Source organism: Schistocerca piceifrons, chromosome X (genome assembly GCF_021461385.2).
Source record: "Schistocerca piceifrons isolate TAMUIC-IGC-003096 chromosome X, iqSchPice1.1, whole genome shotgun sequence".
NCBI classification, from domain to species: domain Eukaryota; kingdom Metazoa; phylum Arthropoda; class Insecta; order Orthoptera; family Acrididae; genus Schistocerca; species Schistocerca piceifrons.
In genome coordinates this window covers 291939184-291963659 of record NC_060149.1, presented here as the reverse complement: position 1 = coordinate 291963659, position 24476 = coordinate 291939184, and the positions used below count along the sequence as shown (strand labels likewise).

The 24476-nt window shown below is 44.5% G+C and overlaps 1 long non-coding RNA gene across 1 annotated transcript; it reads right to left on the bottom strand.

The window, feature by feature from the left end:
- Nucleotides 1-221: 221 nt before the first annotated feature.
- Nucleotides 222-24117, bottom strand: LOC124723215. Its single transcript, XR_007006540.1, has 3 exons — nucleotides 23970-24117; nucleotides 23807-23873; nucleotides 222-985 (listed from the first exon to the last, which is right to left on the bottom strand). It is a non-coding gene; the product is annotated as an uncharacterized LOC124723215 (long non-coding RNA).
- Between the last annotated feature and the right edge of the window lie 359 nt (nucleotides 24118-24476).

Here is a 24476-nt window from a genome sequence, read left to right as displayed (position 1 = left end):
GCTCCCACATCAGCTGTCATCTCTTTATTCTGCAAAGTGAACAGTATGGTGCAGGTTGACAGCATTGTTTACATAGGACTGTATTTTTCTGAGGAGATGGGTTGTGGAGGTCCTGTTACCTCTACCATCACTGGCAAATTTCATTATGTCTCTAAGTTTGTCATCAAATGTGTGAAGTCCAGGAATCCTACTCAGTTCACTAGAAAAACAATTCAAACAAATCATATTAATGAGTTTTATTACAAAAAATTAAAAGACAATACTTAAATCTGACAATTACACAGATGTGTCACAAGCAAAGAGTGACATACAAAATAAGCAATTTCTTCAGTATAACAGTTCCCATGTCTGTGTTACATAGAGTGTACAAGCAAAGTAATGAGCACTGACGCTTTTATCCAGCCGCTGGTTGTGAAGTGGCTATTCAACTGGAGCATCACCAGTCAGTCATGGCACTTATGTCCTCTTGACATAGGGGCTGCTGTTGTCGTGTAGTCATCCTGGAGAGGGGTCAGTCAGCGTGCGACTGGCTGACGTCTTCTCACAGCCACCTCTTTTCTATCATTCCCAAATAGCATGCTGGTGCTTGACTTTATGCCGTTACATTGCTCCCCACCAAGGTGATGGACTGTCATTGTATATGGAGCACGAAAACAGTGGGGGAGGCAGCAGGGTGGACACACTAATGGACTGGAAGCTGTGGCTGCAGGGGACATGAGACTTCCAGTCATACCCCACTATCTGGCCTGTGCACTGGTGGAAATGTCCCCCGGAAGACATCCAGAAGGGTACGTGTCCACCTCCTGAGGCCCATACCACAACGTAGAAGGCGTTGGTTACTGCGGCATTTGTGGGTCCAGCTCCATTGGTAGGACGAGAGCAGGCAGAGGAGGCAAAGGCTCCATCTGGATGGGGTTGTCCTGTGGTGTTGTGATGACACCCTCTGGCAGCTGCTGTGGCCACACTGTCCTCGGGATCTGTGAATCTGGGGGAAGAGATACAGAAGGATAACCATGCACATGGCAGTGGTGAATTTTATTGTAATGTCGGTGCTGCAATCCATCTGGGCCTGAAATGAGATACATGCATAGGCCAATTCGACAAAGGATCTTGCCTTGCACCCACCATCTGCTGCTGCTAAAAACCCCATAAAACACAAAACCATGCAGTTCGAAGCGATACTTCCAGCCTTCTTTTGATTCTGATAAAATGTTCCACTTAACAGTTCGACTGTGGATGGAATGGTGCACTAGTTAGGTGCTGTATGCCATTGTGTTCACAGAATGATTCAAATTCATTTGATGTGAACTGAGAACCATTGTCCAACACTATGAATTTAGGCAAACCTTCAAAGGAAACAATTGAGGACAACACCTAAAAAGTGCTATGTGACGTTGTTGAGTTCACTGGCACAGCAAAAGGAAACTTGCTATAAAAGTCTACCCAATCAACCAACGAGTGTTCCAAAAAGATCCCGCAAAGTCTATGTGCACACATTGCCATGATGATTGTGACTTAGGCCAAGCAGAAAACATTTGTGGCTGAGCAAAATGATTTTCCACACATGCATGGCACTGTGACATAATCTGTTCTATTTGGGTGTCCATACCCAGCCAAGTGCAGTGTTGACATACTAACTGTTTCATACAAACAATCCCCCAGTGTCCTTGGTGAAGTAATTGCAATACTTCTTTTTGCAAAGCTTTGGGGATCAGCACATGTGACTGTCCACTGTCATTTTGGACAAGAATCACTCCTTTCTGTATAGCGAGGCTATGCCGACATGCAAAGTATCAGCGCGCTACTGCAATGAGTCAGGCAAAGATGTGCGAATATATTTTAGCAAAATGTTCAAATTTGAATGAGCTTCCATGGCCTGAGGAATTTTCCTATAATTCAGAGGAAAGGACTGAAGCAATTCAGAATTGTGAGCATTGATGTGACAACAAGATGCAGCAGAAGCATCAAAGTCTGTATCAGGGTCAATCGGAAGACGTGAAATTGCATTTGCATTACCATGTCGAGCTGTTGGACGATACACTCTCTCATATTGTTATTGAGACAACAACAAAGGCCATCTTTACAATTTTTGGACAGTTTGTACAGGAACCAGCTTCATAGGATAAAACGAGGACTGCAGTGGCTTGTGATCCATTTACTAAGTAGAATTTTCTGCCATACAAATAGTGGTGGAATTTGGTGACACCATACACAATAGCCAATCTTTCTCTATTTGTGAATAGTTACACTGAGATCTGGACAGCACTTTTGATGCAAAAGCAATATGCCTGTCTTTATCACCAAATCTGTGCAAAAGCACTGCACCGTTTCCATAGCACTGCACCATTTCCATAAGCGGAAGTGTCAACTTGCAACACAACAGGTAGGTCAAGATAAAAGTGTACCAAGCAGTGATCACTGAGAAATACATCTTTATATTTTTTAAAAGTTTCTTGGCGCTCATCTATCCAAACAAAGGGGATGTTCTTACGATGAAATTGATGCAATGGAGCTGCGATTTGCGTAGCATTTGATATGGACTGAACATAATAGTTCATTTTCCCTAAGACTGACTGCAATTCTGTGACATTGTGAGGAACTGGCAGGTCCTGTATGGCTAACAAATGTGACTAAAGAGGATGTACACCTTGACTGTTTATGACATGACCAAGATACTCCAACTCAGGTTTAAAACTGTCACACTTGTCCAGTGTACACTCTAGTCCTGCATCAGATAACACACGAAACAAACTACACAAATTTTCAGTGTGTTCTTCAGGTGTATGACCTGCTACAACAGTATCATCCAAATAGTTTGAACAGTTTGGTACTTGAGCAGTCAGCTGTTCGAAATACTGTTGGAAAATGGTGGGTGCAGAAGCACTGCCAAAAGGCAAATGCAAATATTTAAACAAGCCCAAATGAATGTTCACGACACATGTTTTGAGATGCTTCGTCTACTAGTATTTGAAGATAGGCATCGCGCAAATCAATTTTTGAAAAGTAATGACCAGTGCCTAATCCATTCGTGAGATCCTCTGGGGTGGCAATGGATAATTATCAATCATAGTTTGTAGGATGACTGTAGATTTAAAGTCAACACAGAGGCGAATGTGAGCTGAAGGTTTGGGGAGCAAAACCAGTGGACTTGCCCATTGACTAGCTTGTATGGGCGCAATAGCTCCACTATCTTGCAATTCTTTAAGTTCAGTGGACACTTTGTCCCATAATGCAATGGGAACAGTTCTGCCCAGCAAAATTTCGGCTGAGCATTGTCTTTCATAGCAATATGTGCAATAAAATAACAAAATTGTTAGCCTTGAATAAAGCTTCAGAAAAAGTTCAGGGAATTTTTTCAGCAAGCTACCTACACTGTCTTTGGCACTGAATGCAGTCATTGACAACAGTGTTTCCTGAATGTTAACACCAAAAAAATAAAATAAATCAAGGCCAAATATGTTCTCACAATCGCATGATTGTAGCACATGAAAGTCATAGTTCGCGTACACAAGTGATACATGGCAGGCAAAGTACATTTTCTGAGAACAGGGATGTCTTGTCTATTATAAGCTGTGAGGTGTGTGCTACTTTTAGAAAGGTGTGGGGAGCCTAACAGTTCATATGTGTCACGATTCAGCAATGTAACAGAGGCACTCATGTCCAACTGAAATTTCACGTGCTTCCCACTTATATGCAATTGAACAAAAAGTTTGTTGGACTGGCACAGCACTGAAGAAAGTGTTTGCTTGCTAGTTTTGCTAATGACTGCAGCAGGCTTTGAATACACTGCATTGATTACGTGAGTGGGCAGAATTCTTTTGTTTGTTCCATTGCAAACATACGGATTGTACGTGACCTTTCTCGCTCCAAGTGCAACACTGTGCTTGTCTGGGTGGGCAGTCTTGGCATTTGTGCCACGAATAGCACCGAAGGTATGACTTAATTCTATTTGCCAGGTTGGTTGGTTCGTTTAAAAGAGAGGGGAAGGACGAAACTGCTAGGTCATTGATCCCTTGTTCCAAATAAAACAATGCCACAGGAATGAGAATAAAACAAGCGAGACTGACAACACAAAACGAAGAGAAAGGAAAAACCACAAGGATGAACAAAGGGCGACAAACACTTAAATGGACAAAAGGGGACAAGAAAACCACAGAAACACAATAAATAGCTAGAAGATATTAAAACGACAAAGCAGATTATGAGATGCCAGCCACTCTGCAGCACATTAAAACCTCCACCCTAAGAGCACTAGGGTGGAGGACACGGAGGGACAAAGGACATGCGCTAAAACTTAGATCAAATGATAAAACCCACCCTCAGGTATAAAAAGTATAATTAAACCACCCGATAAGGCACTGTCAGATAAAATAAGTGGCAACGAGTCCAGTAACCGAAGATTTCGTCACAGGGCAGTCAAAGTGGAACAGTGCACCAGAATATGGGCCACTGTCAACCGGTTGCCGCACTGACACTGAGGCAGGTCTTCACGGTGCAGGAGGTAGTTGTGCCCAAGCATGGCCCATGTGGAGCCAGCATAGAACCACAGAGTCCCTGTGAGAGGCCCGCATGGAGGACTGCCACACATTCGTAGTCTCCTTAATGACACACAGTTTGATGTGGTTACTAAGACTATGCCATTCCGTCTCCCAAAGCCGGAAAACCTGGTGGCACAAAAACAAACGCAGGTCAGTAATTGGAATGCCAATCTCCATAAGTGGTTTCCGTGTAGCCTGTTTGGCCAGCCTGTTAGCAAGTTCATTGCCTGCGATTCCGACATGTCCTAGGGTCCACACAAACACCACTGAATGACTGGACTGTTCCAGGGCATAGATGGACTCCTGCATGGTTGCTGCCAGAGGATGATGAGGTTAGCACTGGTCGATAGCTTGTAGGCTGCTCAAGGGGTCAGTACACAGAAGAAATGACTCCCCAGGGCCTGAACAGATGTGCTCAGGAACACGAGATATAGCCATCAGCTCTGTAGTGAAAACACTGCAGCCATTGGGCAAGGAATGCTGTTGAATATGTCCTCCATGGACATATGCAAAGCCGACGTGACCATCAGCCATCAAGCCATCGGTGTAAACCCCTTCATGGCCTCGGTACATGTCAAGAATCGAGAGGAAGTGACAGCGGAGATATGCGGGGTGATCTGAGTCCTATGGGCCATGCGAAAGGTCCAGGCAAAGCTGCGGCCTGGGTGTAAACCATGGAGATGTATGTGAATGGACCTTGGGTATAGGTGGTAAAGGCAAGGACTCCAGTTCAGACAGAAGGGATTGGACGCGAACTGCAATTGTAAGCCCTAACCTGGGCTGCCGATGTGCGAGATGAAGCACCATTTGTGGGAAAAGGAGATGGTAATTTGGTTGAGCAGGAGAACTACAAACGTGTGCAACGTAACTGGTGAGCAGTTGCGCATGCCTGACGTGCAATAGAGGGACACCAGCCTCTGCCAGGACGCTGGTCACCAGACTCGTCCTAAAAGCTCCCACCACTAGTCGAACGCCACAGTGGTGCACTGGCTCGAGTATACACAATGCTGAGGGCGCCGCCAAACCATAAACCAGACTCCCATAGTCAAGGCAGAATTGAACAAGGGCTCTCAGAGCTGCAGCAGCATACAGTGATCTGCACCCCAGTTGGTGTTCCTCAGGCAGTGGAGGTGCTGCCAGCACTTCCGCTTAAGCTGGCGAAGGAGAGGAATCCAAGTTAATTAGGCGTCGAAAACCAGTCCTAAAAATTGATATGTCTCCACTACAGTGAGGGAATCATCAGTAAGGTAGAGTTCTGGTTCCGGATGAAAGGTACAACGTCGACAGAAGTGCATAAAACATGACTTTGTGGCTGAAAACTGGAAGCCATGGGCTAGAGTCCATGACTGTGCCTTGTAGATGGGTCCCTGTAGGCGCCTCTCAGCAACACCAGTACCGGATGGAGCAGTACGAAATGCAGAAGTCGTCTGCATACAGAGAGGGTGAGACAGACAGCCCTACAGCTGCTGCTAGACTGTTAATGGCCACTAAAAATAGAGATATACTCAATATAGAGACCTGCAGGACACCATTCTCCAGGATATGGGGGGAACTATGGGAGGCGCCAACTTGGACACGGGAAGTACGAAGCGACAGGAAATTCTGGATAAAAAACGGAAGCAGGCACCGGAGACACCACTCGCATAATGTGGCAAGGATATGATGTCGCCAGGTGGTGTCATATGCTTTTCGTAAATCAAAAAAGACGGTAACAAGGTACTGGCGTCTGGGGAAGGCTGTTCGGATGGCGGACTTGAGGGACACAAGATTATCAGTGGTACAGCGACCCAGGCGGAAACAGCCCTGGCAGGAAGCCAGTAGGTCACGTGACTCCAGGACCCAAACCAAACATCGACACACCATACATTCCAACAGCTTACAAAGAACATTGGTGAGGCTGATGGGCTGATAGCAGTCCAAATCAAGCAGGTCTTGGCCGGGTTCGGGGACTGGTATTATGGTGCTCTCCCGTCAGTGCAAGGGAAAGATGCCATCGCACCAGATCCAGTTGAAGATCACAAGATGTCGCTTGTAGTCAGATGAGAGATGTTTAGTCATCTGACTGTGGATCTGATCTCGCCCAGGAACTGTGTCGGGGGAATGTGCAAGGGCACTGAGGAGCTCCCACTCTGTAAATGGGGCATTATTGGGTTCACTGTGGCGTGTAGTGAACAAGAGGACTTTCCCTTCCATCCATAGTTTGAGAGTGCAAAAGGCTGTGGAGGGGGGAGGGTGTCATTCTCCAACACAGAGGCACGAGCACAGCGCTCAGCAAAGTGCTCAGCAATCGCGTGTATGTTGGTAGATAACACGCCATTTATGTTGACACCGGGAACACCTGTTTGGGTCTGGTACCCAAAAACTCGTTTGATCTTTTCCCAGACTTGGGAAGGTGACACTCCTGTTTCCGTCTTTTGATAAGCTGGCAAATGTGGGAACGAAGCCGTTTAAAGTCTATGATGTGCTCCAGGCAATGGTGTCGCTTATGCCTCTGTAGAGCTCTCTGACGCTCCTTAATTGCCTCAGCGACTTCCGGTGACCACCAATGGACTGTCTTTCGCCGGGGGCACCCTGAAGAACGAGGGATCACGTTTTCCGCCGCAGAAATGATCATTGTAGTTACCTGCTCAACCACCACATTGATGTTACCATGTGGGGGAGATTCAGCGGTGACAGCACAGGTGAAAGCATCCCAGTCTGCCTTGTTTAAAGGTCATCTGTGCAGGCATCTGTGGGCCTGACGTTGGAGCAGTGACAGGAAGATTGGGAAGTGGTCACTACAACACAGCTCGTCATGTGCTCTCCAGTGGATAGATGGGAGAAGGCCAGGACTGCAAACTGAGAGATCAATGGCCGAATATGTGCCATGTGCCACACTGAAATGTGTGAGGGCACCTGTATTTAAAAGGCAGAGGTCGAGTTGTGACAGTAAATTTTCGACATCTCTGCCTTGACCAGCAAGCACGGTGCCACCCCACAAGGGGTTATGAGTGTTAAAATCTCCCAAAAGTAGGAAAGGCTTAGGGACTTGATGAATCAGTGCAGCCAATGCATTCAGGGGTACTGCACCATGTGGAGGAAGATATACGTCTCAGACAGTCATTTCCTGCGTCATCCTTATCCTGACAGCCACAGCTTCAGGAGGGATTTGAAGTGGCACAGGTTCACTGCATACTGAGTTCAGGACATAGACACAAACTCCACCTGACACTCTGTTATAGTCGCTATGGTTCTTGTAATGCTGGGGACCAGATTTCCTGGGGGGCATTGCAGAAAGCAGATGTAAAGCTTAAGAGTTGCTGTAGCTCAGCCAGGTGGTGGAAGAAACCGCTGCAATTCCAATGAAAGATGATTTTATAGTCAGGCTGGGAAGGCATGAAGAGCGCAAGGAGGCAGGTTATGTCTCAGGGTCACCTACTGCCACCAATTGTGTATTTGTAGCCATTGTGATGGTGGATGAGGCGTCAGTGAGATCCATGTCCACAGGGGATGGTAAGATCTCCACTGCATCCTCAGATGCAGAATTGGTAGGGAGTGGTGGTGCTGCGGCCACCAGTGAGTCCTGTTTCTTAGCAAACTTCTTCTTAGTTTGCTTGCTGTCTCGCTTCCCTTTAGGAGTTTGCTGGAAAGCTGTCTCCAAAGCAGCTTTAGGCACGGAGGAAGACCATGAAGCTCTTCATTCAGCAGCTTTTGGCTCCTTGAGCCACTGGCGAGTATCCGTCGTGGCACTATTGGAGACCTTGGGAGAGAGGGCCCCAAGGGACCCCTTCTGCACAACACAAGAGGAGCCGAAGGAGGCTGTCGCTTCTCTGGCAGGGGGGAAGAGACCGATATCCCCTGCATTCAGGGGGGTCTTGATCCCAAAGTAGGTGCTTTGGGAGCAATGGAGGAAGATTTGCCTCCTACCACAAAGGGGGCAGATGTATTCTGGTGGCTTAGCGGGCCCACTGTTCGTGGCACAGAGTGAGGAACCACTGACACTTTGGATAGCAATGGTGATGCAGCTGCAGCATATGTTGACATCAGCTGAATGGGGTGAAATCTTTCAAATTTACGTTAAGCCTCTGTGTAAGTCAACCGGTCCAGGGTCTTGTACTCCATAATTTTCCAGCCCTCTTGCAGTACTGGTCAGTCTGGCGAGCAGGGAGAGTGGTGCTCTCCACAGTTGATGAAAGTGGGAGGAGGCGCACATGGAGTACGTGGGTGCAGTGGACATCCGCAGTCTCGACATGTGGCACTGGAAGTGCAGCGGGAAGACATGTGCCTGAACTTCCAGCACTTAAAGCACTGCACAGGGGGAGGGGCATATGGCTTAACATCACAGCAGTAAACCATCAACTTGACCTTTTCAGGCAATGAATCACCCTCAAAGGCCAAGATGAAGGCACCGGTAGCAACCCTGTTGTCTTTGGGTCCCCTGTAAATGCGCCAGGTGAAATGAACACCCCACCACTCTAAATTGATGTGGACTCATTGTCAGACTGCAAGAGGAGATCGCAATGGAAAACGATCCCGTGGACCATGTTGAGGCTTTTATGGGAAGTGATGGAAACAGGAATATCACCCAGCATGTCACAGGCGAGTAATACTCGGGATTGGGGAGGGGATGCTGTCTGATTCACAACTGCACTATTTTGAACCTTGGACAGTGCTATCACTTCTCAAAACTTATTCTCAAGGTGTTCAATGAAAAATTGAGGCTTCATAGGTAGAAAGGAGTCCCCTTCAGTTCTGCTCCAGACTAAAAACTGAGGCGAATATGGCTCTGTCCGTTCTGTAGCCCAACGTTCTTCCCATGATATAGTGAGGGAGGGAAACGGTTTAGGGTGAGACCTGTTGGCATTGTACTCAATCCTGCCCTTCTCAGAGACTGCTAGGGCCATAAGGTCACCAGCAAGAAATGACTTAGTCCACTTCACTGGGGGTCATCCACCCTGATGCCACCCACTCTGATCAGGGGCTCTCCACACAGGCACCACCCAGCCACAGCAAAGGCCAACTGGCATGATGGCCATTGCCGGGAGTCCTGATGGCCCAGGAAGGCAGGCATCTACTCCTCAGCATACATAGGGAGTTTACAGCTCAGGCATCAGCAGTGTGATCCCTCTGTTGTCAGAAGGCTACCACCAAATGGGTAAATGACAGCCCCACCACAATGGACTGGCTACCATGCTGGATATTGGGTGCAGAGAAATCCAATATTGTTACAGGGTGAAAGAGGACAGGAGACAATGGAAGAAGATGACATTCTCCGGAAAGTGTCCACACCCAAATAGTTGAATCGCTGGTGGAGATGCAAAGCCATGACAAGAGATTCAGGAGATAGAATCTAAGGGCACTATGGATAACTCATGCACCACATAAGGCATCATTCCCCATATGGCCTGCACTTCTGTAGAATTTTGAAAGTGGCTGGTCAAACTATAGAAAGGGACCTCAACTCATAGGGCCGAGAAGTGTGAGACTCCTTTTAGTCACTTCTTACGACAGGTAGAAATACCTCGGGCCTATTCTAACCCCCACACCCACAGGGGATCTATTAACCTGTTTAGAGAGCTGTTTACATGGCATGGTGCACATGAACTGTTTCTGCCTAAAGAGCCAGTCACGAGCAAGGGACGACTCAACCTGGCTGCTCAAATTTATCGGCGAACACTGTACCTGAATCATACTCATCTTGTATTTGCATGTGTTGAAAGGATGGATATGACTGTTTCAAAATCTGTTCTCTAAGTCTGACATCAGTTACATTGTACACGATCGCATCACATAACATAACATCAGAAAAATAAAGCACCACAAGCACATTTGAATGTGCATTTCTTCGTCATACTCATCAAATCTGTTACACACTGACGATAAGTTTTTTCTGACCTGTTCTTGTAATGAAAGAATGGTACCTAGCTGCCACTACATTGACTTGTTGGTCATAATAGTTAGAGAATCTACAACCGGATCATAGGAAAGTTTACTCAGAGTGGCATTAGGGAACAATTTCTGAATGAAGCAAAAAACTGCGCTTCCTACTGTTGGTAAAAAGTATTGTAGTTTCACAGTAACTGGTACTTTCGTCTCTGTGGCAATTTCAAAGCCACTGTAAATGCTCAATGCCTTATCGACACTTACCCTATGCCTCGACCTGAAGAATTGTTCACTAAACTTGCTGGAGGCCAGTATTTTTCTAAACTTGACCTGTCAGAAGCTTATCATCAACTTCCTCTCGACGCTGCTTCCCGGCAGTTTCTGGTCCTTAACACGCCTTTCGGCCTCTATCAATACCAATGATTGCCATTCGGGGTTGCCAGCGCCCCTGCTTTCTTTCAGCGATTCTTGGAACAATTATTGCTCACTGTCCTTGGGAGTATAAATTACCAGGACGACATTGTTGTCACTGGCTCCACCACTGACGAACATCTTCAAAATCTCCGCACACTTTTTCATGTCTTACAGACAGCCGGTCTTAAGTGTAATCTTCAGAAATCAAAATTTTTTCAGGCATCTATCACGTACTGGGGGTTTTAACTCTCTCGGGATGGTATTCATCCGCTTCAGCAAACTGTCGCTGCGATCAGTGCCCTTCCTCACCCTACATCTGTTAAGGAACTGCAGGCCTTCTTGGGGAAAATAGCATACTATCACAGGTTTTCAACGTCTGCTGCTTCGGTGGCTCAGCCGTTGCATTGCCTGTTGCACAAAAACATGCCTTTTCACTGGTCCTTGTCATGCGATGCGGCTTTCCAGAAATTGAAGACTATGCTGAAACAGGCCTCGTGCCTGGCTACTTATCGACCTGGCCAACGTCTTGTTCTTGCCACGGACGCCTCTCAATACAGGGTTGGTGCAGTCCTTGCGCACTGTTTTTCTGACGGTTCTGAACAACCCATGGCTTATGCCTCCAAAATGCTCACGGATGCCCAACAAAAGTATTCTCAAATTGAAAAAGAAGCTTTGGCCATTATTTATGCTCTTCATAAGTTTGGTGTTTTTCTCTATGGATCCAAATTTCATCTTGTTACGGATCACAAACCACTTGTTTCCTTGTTTCATCCATCAACATCACTTCCCGACAAGGCTGCACACCGCCTCCAGCGTTAGGCTCTTTACTTGTCTCGTTGTAATTATGAGATTCATTTCCGGTCGACGGCTCAACATGCGAATGCTGATGCACTGTCTCGCCTTCCCATGGGTCCTGATCTGGCATTTGATAGGGACGAACTTTTGTGTTTCCACCTGGATGTTGCCAAGCAGCGGGTTGTGGACGGATTCCCCATCACTGGGAACCGGCTGGCGGCTGCTACGGGTTCTGACCTTACCCTCTCCTGGGTTTTACGCTGTATTCAGAAGGGTTGGCCAGATCGTCCATCCGCTAAGACTTCTGATCTTGCGGAACTACTACACTTTGCGTTACCGCCTCACGGCTAGGGATGGTGTTATCCTCCTTTCCACCGAAAATGCTTCTCTGTGTGTTGTGGTACCTGCGTCTTTGCGTGCTTCGGTCTTGCGCCTCCTTCACCAAGGGCACTGGGGTGTCTCTCACAGAAAATTTCTGGCGCGCCGTCATGTGTACTGGCCCAGCATCGACTCTGAAATTGCACACATGGTCGCTGCCTGCGGCCCTTGTGAGTCACAGGCCGCCACCCTGTAGTCATCTTTGTCACTGTGGCCTTCGCCTGAGAAGCCCTGGGAGCGTATTCATGCTGACTTCGCGGGACCTTTTTTAGGTACACCTACTCTAACTTTCCTTTCATTGTCCATTGCACGTCGCCTACCACCGCAGCAACCACCAATGCCCTAGCTTGCATTTTCTCTTTGGAAGGCCTTCCCTCTACTCTTGTCACTGATAATGGTCCACAATTTGCCTCTTCCGATTTTTCGGATTTTTGTGCCCGTCATGGCGTCATGCATGTCACGGCCCCTCCGTTCCATCCACAGTCAAACAGTGAGGCTGAACGACTGTTCGCACACTTAAAGCTCAGATGAGGAAACTCCTGACTTCTTCTGCTGCTGACGATGCCCTTCTCCAATTTCTGGCTTCTTACCGTTTCACCCCCATGGGCGACCACAGCCTGGCTGAGCTCTTACACGGCTGACAGCCCTGCACGCTACTTCATCTTCTGCGGTCTTCCACTTCACGTCCGCAGGTGCCTTTGCTTGACCGGTTCACCGCCAGCTACCTTGTATGGATACGGGGATATGGCAAGCGGCCAAAATGGAGTCCTGGCCGCATCTTACGACACCATGGCCGACGCCTGTATGAAATCCAGACAGACACGGGTGTTGCAGTGCGTCATTCGGACCAGCTTCAGCCTCGTGTGCCGACGACACCTGTTCCGGATGCCACTACACCACCTTCGGCTCTACCTGACGCTCGGGATCCTGGAATCTCTCATTGCTCACAACGCAGTCCTCTCACCATCATATCGGTGCCAGCACAAGAACTGACGCCAACAGGAGACATGCCCATGCAGGAACCAGATGACCATCATCTGTCGGAGCAACGCTACTCACCTCCTCCTTCCACGGACGCGGACACATCACCCATGTCTCCTGTTATAACAACCGAACTTGCCGCAATGGGCAGATTGGTGCACAGCGCCCCAGCAGATTCGACCCCCACGTCTCCTGTCATCTCGACCCGTTATCATCGGGGACACTTCCGTCCGTACGGGAAGCCTCCTCCTCAAGAATTTACGGCCGGTCAAACAACACCTATGTATGTTAGCAATCTACAGGCCACCTCCATCAAGACCTGTGCAAAAACTTCAAAGGGGGGGAAAGTTTTGTGACTCGCCGATCTTTCAAAGTGCCACCGTGCAGTTACGCGCCTCCTCTACACACGGTGCTGTCTGCCAGCCATGCAGCAGCAGTGCCACCTAAGCGGCCAGCCAGCCAGCGGCCACTAGACTCGGACTCAGTTTATGATTTGACTGTTAAAGTGACACACGTCTTACTCTGTTTACTTGATCTGTGACTTTCATGTATTGCGTCGTCCTTGAAATATATTTGTTCAACTTGAAGTTATAACACGACCCCTCACATGGTTCCATTGCTAGCAGTTATCTTTGCAGACATGTGCAGCTGTGCCTGCTGTAATGAAAGAAGTGATGATTGACATAGATCAGCATATGAATCCTCTTCTGCTTATCACTCCTTATTCACAGTGTCTTCATCTAAACTTGTGTCATGTACATAATCATCATCTTCGTCAGTGAAGTCAATTTCCAATTCAACTTCATAATTTTCTTTGTTTTCCACTTACTGTGTCTAATGTTTGCTGTAATCTGTCATTCTAACCACATATGTGTAATGCAAACATGGAATATTACTTTAGTATGATTGACTGCTTTAATACTACCTATGTATATATTGTTTACTGACACACTCTATACCCTCATGAGTTTGTCACAGTTGGATCAATGAAGTAAGAAATAAATAAATAAGAGATGTAACACTTTTTCATCAGAAAGTCTACGCTGATGACACATGTTCGAAAACGTGCTTTGTGGACAAAAAAGATATAAACTATGGTTGACTGGAATTTACATGTGCCAAATTGCAATACTGAGAAGCAAATGCGCTGCATGACTGCTGACTGTTGCCACTCCATTGTTGGATGATCTACATACATTAAAAAAGGAAATTACAGTGGGTTCGAATTGACCCCTTCCGCCATTCTAGGTATATCGAATGAAATGTTGAAAAAAATATAAATATTCTGCATCCTAATACATGACTGCAAAGAGGAGAAAAAATTAGGAAAATTCATTTGATTTTGTTAATGAAGTAAATAAATCAGATACGACAATGAAGGAAAAAATATGACGGATGTCTTTTGACCACTTCCACTGTTTTACTGTCAAATGTCACACTTGAGCAGTGATACACATTGCACAGTACAGTTCGTTTAATGTGGAACTCACACCATAGCTTTCATCTTGCAATTCTTCTGTAATTTGTAGCTGAATCCATTTACGTTATGACATTTTCAGCACCATATAGTGGGAAAATTTTCATAAATTTTTATTGTTTCCATCACATTTCTGTAATAACTTCAAGTTGAACAAATATATTTCAAGGAAGACGCAATACATGAAAGTCACAGATCAAGTAAACAGAGTAAGACGTGCGTACACTTTAACAGTCAAATCATAACTGAGTCCAAATCTAGCGGTCGCTGGCTGGTTGGCCGCTTAGGTGGTGCTGCTGCTGCATGGCTGGCAGACAGCGCCGCATGTAGAGGACGTGCGTAACTGCGCGGCCGCACTTTGAAAGATGCAACAGGCGATGCAACGGCTGAGCCACCGAAGCAGCAGATGGTGAAAACCTGTGATAGTATGCTATTTTCCCCAAGAAGGCCTGCAGTTCTTTAACAGATGTAGGGCAAGGAAGAGCATTGATCGCATTGACAGTTTGCTGAAGCGGATGAATACCATCCCGAGAGAGTTGAAACCCCAAGTACGTGATAGATGCCCGAAAAAATTTCGATTTCTGAAGATTACACTTAAGACCGGCTGTCTGTAAGACATGAAAAAGTGTGCGGAGATTTTGAAGATGTTCGTCAGTGGTGGAGCCAGTGACAACAATGTCGTCCTGGTAATTTATACACCCAATTACAGTGAGCAATAATTGTTCCAAGAATCGCTGAAAGAAAGCAGGGGCGCTGGCAACCCCGAATGGCAATCATTGGTATTGATAGAGGCCGAAAGGCGTGTTAAGGACCAGAAACTGCCGGGAAGCAGCGTCGAGAGGAAGTTGATGATAAGCTTCTGACAGGTCAAGTTTAGAAAAATACTGGCCTCCAGCAAGTTTAGTGAACAATTCTTCAGGTCGAGGCATAGGGTAAGTGTCGATAAGGCATTGAGCATTTACAGTGGCTTTGAAATCGCCACAGAGACGAATATCACCATTTGGCTTAGCAACGAAAATGACAGGAGAGGACCACTCACTGGAAGTGACAGGAAGCAAGACCCCTGAAGCAGTGAGACAATCCAGCTCCCATTTGACCTGATCACAAAGGGCCACAGGAATGAGTCAAGCCCGAAAAAACTTAGGCCGTGCAGTGGGTTTGAGCGTGATATGAGCTTCAAAGTCGTTTGCATGGCCTAACCCAGGACAAAAAAGGGACGACAATGTCGTCAACAAGGTATCCAGTTGAGAATAAGGAATAGCATCAGAGACGAGTCATCTATGGTGAACCCAAAAACACGAAAGGCATCGAAACCAAAAAGATTCTCTGCGTTACTATGGTCAACCACAAATATGGGAACAGTGCGAACGACAGATTTGTAAGATACCTCAGCATCAAATTGTCTCAAGAGAGAAATCTTCTGTTTATTGTAAGTCCGTAATTGCCTAGTGACAGGTGACAGGATTGGAGAACCCAACTGAAGATACGTCTGAGAATTGATGATAGTGGCAGCAGAACCAGTATCCACCTGCATGCGAACATCTTGACCAAGTATTTGGACAGTGAGGAATAACTTCCCTGAAAGGGAAGAAGTACATTTGACAGACAACACAGAATCAGAATCAGTGTCATGTTCATGAACATCATATATGCGGTCGGATTTGCAAACGGATGACACATGACCGTTTTTTTTGCATTTGTGACACACGGCCTAACGTTGTGGACAATCTTCTCGTGAATGTTTTGTAAAACACCACGAACATGAAGGAAGTTGCCGTGGGTTTTGCTGTAGTTTCTTAGAGGTTTGTTTACGGTTAGGCCGAGGCTGCGCTTGGGAGCGTACTGCGGCCACGTCGGCCGGCGGGGACACGCCACACGCTTCGTCAACAGTGCACAGAGGTTGTATTCCCCCGACGTCACCCCAGGCCTCTATTTGCGCTCCAGCAATGCGAGGAATTTCAAAAGACTGAGCGATGGATAGGACTTCATCTAGAGTTGGATTTGCCAGCTGAAGGCACGTTGCCAAACTTCTATGTCGGGCGCCGATCGGATAATAGCATCCCGTACCATGGAATCGGCGTAGGACTCTTTGTGAACTTCAGTAACAAATTGACACTTTCTACTGAGGCCGTGAAGTTCAGCAACCCAAGCGCGATAGGATTGATTTGGTTGTGTTTGACAACGATAAAAGGCAACACGAGAGGCTACCACATGCGTATGCTTTTGAAAATAGGCGGACAGAAGTGAGCACATTTCAGCAAAGGACAAAGACGCAGGATCTTTCCAAGGAGCCGATTGCGACAACAACCGATACGTTTGAGGTGAAATCCATTAAAGGAACAGAGACTTACAAGTTTGTTCGTCCACGACATGAAATGCCAAGAAGTGCTGTCAAAGACGTTTTTCGTAATCAGACCAGTCTGCCGCCGTTTCGTCATAAGGAGGAAAAGTAGGTAGAGACAACGGCGAGAGACGCCCCGCATTTGATGCCGCGACGAAATCACGAATCGCATTTGTGAGAAGCGTTTGCTGTTCTATAAGACCTTGCAATAGTTGCTCTAAAGTAGCCAAGGAAACATGTGGATCAACGATGGAAAAGAAAAATCACTACCTCATCACCAACTGTAATAACTTCAAGTTGAACAAATATATTTCAAGGAAGACGCATTACATGAAAGTCACAGATCAAGTAAACAGAGTAAGACGTGTGTAAACTTTAACAGTCAAATCATAACTGAGTCCAAATCTAGCGGTCGCTGGCTGGTTGGCCGCTTAGGTGGCGCTGCTGCTGCATGGCTGGCAGACAGCACCGCATGTAAAGGACGCGCATAACTGCGTGGTGGCACTTTGAAAGATCAGTGAGTCACAACAATTTCCCATTTCTTTGATAATATTCCATTCAAATTTGACATCGGTCTGAGTAGCTATTCTTTTTTTATGGCATTTTGAACCTGGAACTTTAATTATAATCACCCTGTCGTATGAAAATAAACATAAGTCTGATATGACCTGCTGATGACAAAAAGGGAAGAGGACATATACTTTCATAGGGCCAATCCACAGAACAACTTACAGGAAGCTGCAGTGAGCATACTGTTACCTTCTCATAAACATATATAATGAGTGAAATTGTTTGCAAATCTGTGATGAGGAGAACAAGTAAGACATGATGTTCATCACTTTATTAATAAAGGTATTACCTAACCAGGTAGCTGAGCATATTAAAGCAGCCCTTCTGGGATGTGAGGTGGTGAGCTTGATCCAGATTTAATCTGACTTGTGGATTAATGATGAGGGCTGCTGAGTTGGCCAGACAGGATGTGGTTTTTAGACTGTTTCCCACACCCAACGAGGTAAATGCTGGTCTGGTATGCACATTCTGCCTCAGCTACATGCTATGCAAACTTTTAGCAAAACATTCTTACACTTGAACATAAATCTAGATGCAGGTGGTAGGTGGGGTACACCAATTCTATCTTGGGGGGGGGGGGGGGGGCATTTGGAAGGGCATCTGGCCAACACTTACCACTAACATTGCTCAAACACTTATAAATACTGACCCTGTAGAAGAAATGGGAAAAGGGAAAAGAAGAAGAACAAGAAAAGTAAAGCTATTAACCCTTTAACAGCTCTCTTGTAAGTAAGTTAATCCTTTTTTGTGGATGGTGCAAACACTCTCCACAGGAGTGTTGCAATACATCTCTTTGAGACAAATGCAAGGAGATTTTACCTGCATTTGTATCCTCGCTCCTTCCATATGGATCTCGATCCTGTTCGTGTTCAACGGTAACACTGGAACAATCTTATTAATGTAGTCTAGGTATCATTCTCCCCTTTACATTGTGCTTAGGAACCTGTTGCAGTTGGGGGAGGAATTTGCAGAACTCTTAAGAGATTTCTGGGAAACCTCTAAAGCCATTCAACTTGTATTTATTGAACTGTGTTCAGCATATGGTAAAACCTCAATTCTGCAATTCGACAATTTATGCCCTGGTCTCTTTGAAGTACCTTTCTACAATTTTAAGCTCTTTCATCATAGTTGACTGTTTATTTCTAGATGGGAACACACTGTTTTATGTCATTCATGTGATAGTGGAGGAATTTGCACAGTTTTACTTTGCTCAACATTTTATTGGAGAAGATACAGTTCTTTCAATGGATACATTTTTTGTTAGTACATGTACATATTTTACTACTCAATCCAGAATACTCTGTATTGCTGAATTCAATGTGGAAGACTGTACCTTATAATTCCTTTTCATGTGCACTTTATATTTGATGGGTAAGTTTTGCCTCTTTTATCTTCTGCCTTACAATATAAAACAACTATCCAATTAAAACCAGTATCTCTACTTTACACTGTTAATTACTTGGACAGTTAAAACAAGTAAGCTACGTTCTCTTCTATATTTATGTAGGAATATACTATATTTACTTGACGCTGCATGTCAAGACAATATGGTCACTGAGCTAGAACAGTTTGTCGTAATACAAGCACAGAAGAAACAGGCACAAACAGATGACACACAAAATTAATATGAAGGGAAAAAGTGCAAGTACTAAGACTGGTTGCTTACAGGCAGAATAGAATAAAATGCAAAAGAATGAATGGGAGATCGAAATAGAAGTAATTGTTCCCTGTCACTCAAGGAGAAGGAAGGCTAATGCAAAACAAGGAGATGATATAAATAAGAAAAAAGAAATGAAGATTAGGTTTTAACATCCCATTGATGACCATAAAGAAGGATAATGTCTGGGAAGAAACAGAAAGTATGAAGACGAAAATATAAGAAAGAATTCTGTAAAAATTCAGATGGCAGTAATCACATCAACAAAGAGTCTAAAACACAGTATGCATCTGCAAAACATTTTAAAAATATAGGAAACCTCAAGTACGCAGCTGGGATGTTCAACAGAAAGTAAGCAATTCAGTAGACATGAGAGGAGGTCTGAAGGAAGAAGCGCAGATGGAAATATGGAAGCATCCGATCCCGCCCGTCTGCTTTGACCCATGACGTCACAAATATGGCGGAAACGACCATAAACCACGATTCCAATATGGCACATATAAAGTAGTTACGTACACATTATGTGGACGAAAATACATCAAAAAGCAAACATACAGGCGCAGGAAATAGGGGGTTTTTGGGTGGGGACAAACTAAATACAAACAAATTTAGACATCCACCCCCATACAAAACCACGCAAAATGAGGAAAAAAACCAACATCACAAAACTCCCCAAATACCACTAAACACAATATTATCTGGAATTGGACATTTCCCTTGACCTATATAGCTCAACAGCAGCTCCCGATCTCATAAATTAGGACCTAACACTTCCCTTGACCTATCTAGCTCAAAAACATCTCCCGATACCAAAACCAACATTCCCAGCCACACATTGGGATCGAACACTTCCCTTGACCTGTTATCCTTACAACATCTCCACATACAGCCGTCCCTAGTCCGAGACGCCGGAACTTTAAGTAAGCCTCATTTCTTCACAGCATACCGAACACTTCACGACTTCATCCAAAAATCCGAATAGTTGAAGAAATTTTATTAGAGACAACGCACTGTCCCCCATCATAGCTGACAACCAAAAACTGTTGACCCTGTCAGTCATATCCATACTTACCAAAGACATAAAAAAGCAATTTACCAAAATTCACACGACGCCACACTCCCAAACTAAACCAAAAACATCACCTAACACACCACCAGAGAGCACCACCGATCGCATCAAAACGACACCTACAAACACGCCACTCTCACTAACTAAATTCCGTGCCATCGTGACGTCATACACAACAACAGCCTTACGTCACAGGTCAAAGCCGATGGGTGGGATCGGACGCTTCGGTCGACTCGCGCAGACTGGTAAATCATGATTCATGGAGTTACAAATTTCTTGATAGTAATTAAAGCACCGATTGTATGAGACAGCATGGCACATTAGTAAGAATGCATCACTTGCTGATAAGATAGAAGAGGACAAACCATTCCATACAGCTAAATGTCAAAAAACTAATTGAGACTCTTGCTGTCTCAGAGTAATGCTTGTAGTATGTGTGACTACATACTGGTGTGACTGTGCTATAAAGAGTAGTTTACAAACAAAAGTGAAATTTTATAAAGTTTATTTATTTGTGTAGTCAGACCACATTGGACTACTGCAGCATTGGAAGACCTAGTGACAGGAACAACCAAATGAAAAAACAATTGATTCAGTTGGTTACTGGAAAACAGTCATCTAATTTGGTTGTAGTTTCACGTGTCAGCAGAATTATTCATTCATTATTTTGAGCAAAACTACTTTATGTGAGAAAACAAATGAAAACAATTTAATCAGTCGGTTGTAGCTATACGAACTGATTGGACTAAACATTCAGTCTTTTGAGTGAAACCAGTATGTGGGAGCAACCAAATGAAAACCGTCAATGCAGACCAGCATATTCAGTTCTGAGCAGACACATTCAATCAATTTGCCATTGTTAAAGCATTATTGTTGTGTTGTACCCTGATGGAGGTTGCAACATACATACATGAATCCCTCAGTTAGATAGCAAGTGGTGTGGGATTTTTCAGATCCACCAATGCTTTGGCACACTAGAGGCTTCATGCAAAGGAATAAGTTGACAACAGGGTTCAGGGTTTAGCTGAGGTTTATCAGGTCTCTATGGTTGGAGACAGCATACAAACTCGGGTATAAGGCTAGGGAGGTACAAATGAAGAAATGAGCTTCTGGTTTGGTACCTTGGTCTGATTTTATTGCTTCTTCCTGAGCTTACGTGAACATGCTGAAGAGCACAGTCACTGGGTCACAATTTTAATGAGTGGAGAACAGAGATGAGGCTTACTAGACACTCAAATTACTAGAACAAATAGCCTGCCTGCCCTATCACTTAGACTAGAATCATGAAAGGGAGCCAGTTTCTTATTGCTCAAATTGAACCCTCAGGTCCTGTATACATCACACTTTAAATGACAATAGTCATAGCTACAAGTAAGCCATGATAGACGAACTACCCACAGGTATGTACAGGCAAGAATGCAAGTCTTTCTTAGGAGACAAGCTTAATTGAATACGCATATTTCCCTTGCATAATTCTCTGCTGTCAGTTGATGGTCACCCAAGACTCATCTGCTGTCAGGAACTCTTGAATCAACTCCGTCCTGCTCGTCAACTGGTGGCATCTTTATACTGTGTTGCGGTTGTTTGCTTATAGATGATACGTGATCATGTCACATTTTTACCCACAATTTGCAACCAGCCAGCTTGAAATTATTGGTTTCTTAATGCTCGTCACCTCATACTGATATCGCTAAAGTTTCAAACACTGTACATCTCTGCCTAGGTTTCCAGACTGTAATTGTTAAAATTGTTACCAAGATGACTTTTTTGCTGGCAATCCTTTCATGATTTAGTCATTACTCATTTCTTAATGCTTGTGACCTCATATTTGTCTGGTGAAAGCATTAAGCCCGATACATCTCCATCTAGGTTTCCAGGCTTTCCTTGTTAAAATTCTTACCCAGACGACTTATTATATTTTTGTTGATCATCCCTCTATGAGTCAGTTATTACAGTTGACTGAACTCTGTTATTGCCTCTCTCTCTCACTCACACACACACACACACACACACACACACACACACACACACACACAGGATTTAACTTTTACAAGCTTTCGGGGCCAGTGGCTCCATTTTCTGGCAGAAGAGTTGAAGAGGAAGGAAGAGAGGTGAAGGAAAAGGACTGCAGAGATTTAGGGAAACAGGTATAGTTCAGAAAAGTCACCCAGAACCTCGGGTCAGGGTAGACTTGCAGGACGTGATGAGAAAGAAAGACTGATTGTTGGGGACTGTAACAGGCAAGATTTGAAAATCTGGGAGCTTAAAGATGGAAGGCAGGGTAATACACAAGACAGAGGTTACTACTAAAACATCATGCATGCCTTAACAAAAGTGAAAAGCTAAGTGCATTGTATGTAACAGGGGTGGCAGGCAGGACAGCAAATAATAAACAAGCCAGAAAACGGAACATGTAGAAAACTAAAATGGAGTGAAGAAAGGACAAGTTACAGGAAAGAAATGCTGAGATGGAAGGAATTAATGTAAATTAAGGCCAGGTGGATTGTGAGAACCAAGGACATGTACTGCTAGTTCCCACCTGTGGAGTTCTGAGAAACTGGTACCTGTGTGGTGCAACAGGCGCAGAGATCACGACTGTCATGATGTACAGCACACTCTGCAACAGGATATTGTTTGTTGCCTGTATACACCCTCTGCCTGTGTCTATTCATCCTGACTGATAACTGGGTAGTAGTCATGCCACTGTATAAGGCTGAAGAGTGTTTAAACAACATCTGGTATATGACATGTGTTGTTTCACAGGTGGCTCGCCCTGTGATAGTATATTTTTGCCAGTTACATGGTGGGAATAGGTGGTGGTAGGAGGGTGCATAGGGAAAATCCTGCAGCGGGGACAGTCACAGGAGTAGGAGCCCCAGGGTAGGGAGATGGGTGCAGAAGGAGCATAGGGTCTGACAAGGATATTGCGGAGACCAGGTGACGAAAAGCTATTCTAGGTGTGGCTGCCAAAACCTCACACAGAATGGATCACACTTCAGTCCATGATTTTAGGAAGTCATGGCCTTGGCGAAGAAGCTGATTGATACATTCAAGACCAGGATAATACTGGGTGACAAGTGGAGTGTTCCAAAGTGTGACATACAGTATTTGCAAGGATGATTCATATTATGAAACTATATTAACTAAAAAAATTCAAAGAAAATTAATTAATGATGACACATTTTTCTTGCTAATAAAATACTTCCAATAAGCTACAGTATATGGTTTAAAAGCAAGTGAGTAAATCACTAAACAATTAAAAAAATGTATCTTATATGCTTTGTCCTCATGTCACCTCAGCATTACCAAAATAGAATTATCGGTGGTGGGTGTAAACCAACAGGAAAAGGAGAAGAGCTTCAATAAATTTAAACAGAAAAGTAATTGTTAATTTATTTAAACATAGATTTATAATGTAGTACCAATTACTAAGCTCTTTTAAAAAGTCCCAATTGATTGAAAGTAGAATGAAAAAGTCATATCCATGTTTGGTTTGCAGCTCCTTGTATTGGCCGTGTTTGCAGTTAACATTTTTGGGATTTGAGGTCCGCCTGATACGCAAAGCACCGTTTTTCTCAGTACCCAAACATGTTTCGGCATCACTGTGCCATCATCTGTGGGTTTTCGTTTTTATTTATTCTGCAATGTGAACGTTTTTGTTACATGATTATAAAATTAAGTGCATTTTTAGTTCAAACAACAGATCGTTTCTTTTTGTAAATACCTTTACATTTGGTGAGCATGAATTTACTGGACCACTCTTGTGTTAATTATTACAGGTAGCTTGTCATCTGCAACCAAACGATGTTGATGAAAAAGTTTTTTGCTGAGAGTTAACCTATATTCTAGAGTGTAATTTAGTTTTTCGCGCCTATTTTCGTATTTACTTTCGTTTTCGTGTGACAAGCACTTCCATTCTCCGCATCATGCTGAGATGTTGTGATGCATACGTAACTACAGCAAGTATTTCCCACAAATTACGTAGTAAAACGCTTTTCACTACACCAGAACACAGTGTGATTGTGATTTGTTGTGTGTCCCAGCCCAGTCAGTGTTCATTTGTTTACCAGAGAGTTTGGCGCCAAATTTGAATTTTATTTGCATTTTATCTTTGCGTGTGTTTCTTAGCTGTGCTTGTTGTCTTTTATATTGTATTCCTATTTGTGTGCAAATGGTGCGTCTTTTTAGTATATTTATTTTTCGTGTGTGTGTGTGTGTGTGTGTGTGTGTGTAGGCTTTATCTGTTTGTGCTGTTTTCATTTGTAAAGTTCCTTTTAATGTGTTAAATAGTGTGCCCTTGCAGAGTGTAGTGTATTCGTTTAAGACCTGTTTTCCTTCCACTATTGCCTTCTTTATATGGAAATTTTCCTCAATGGTCAGTTTGCTGTATAGGC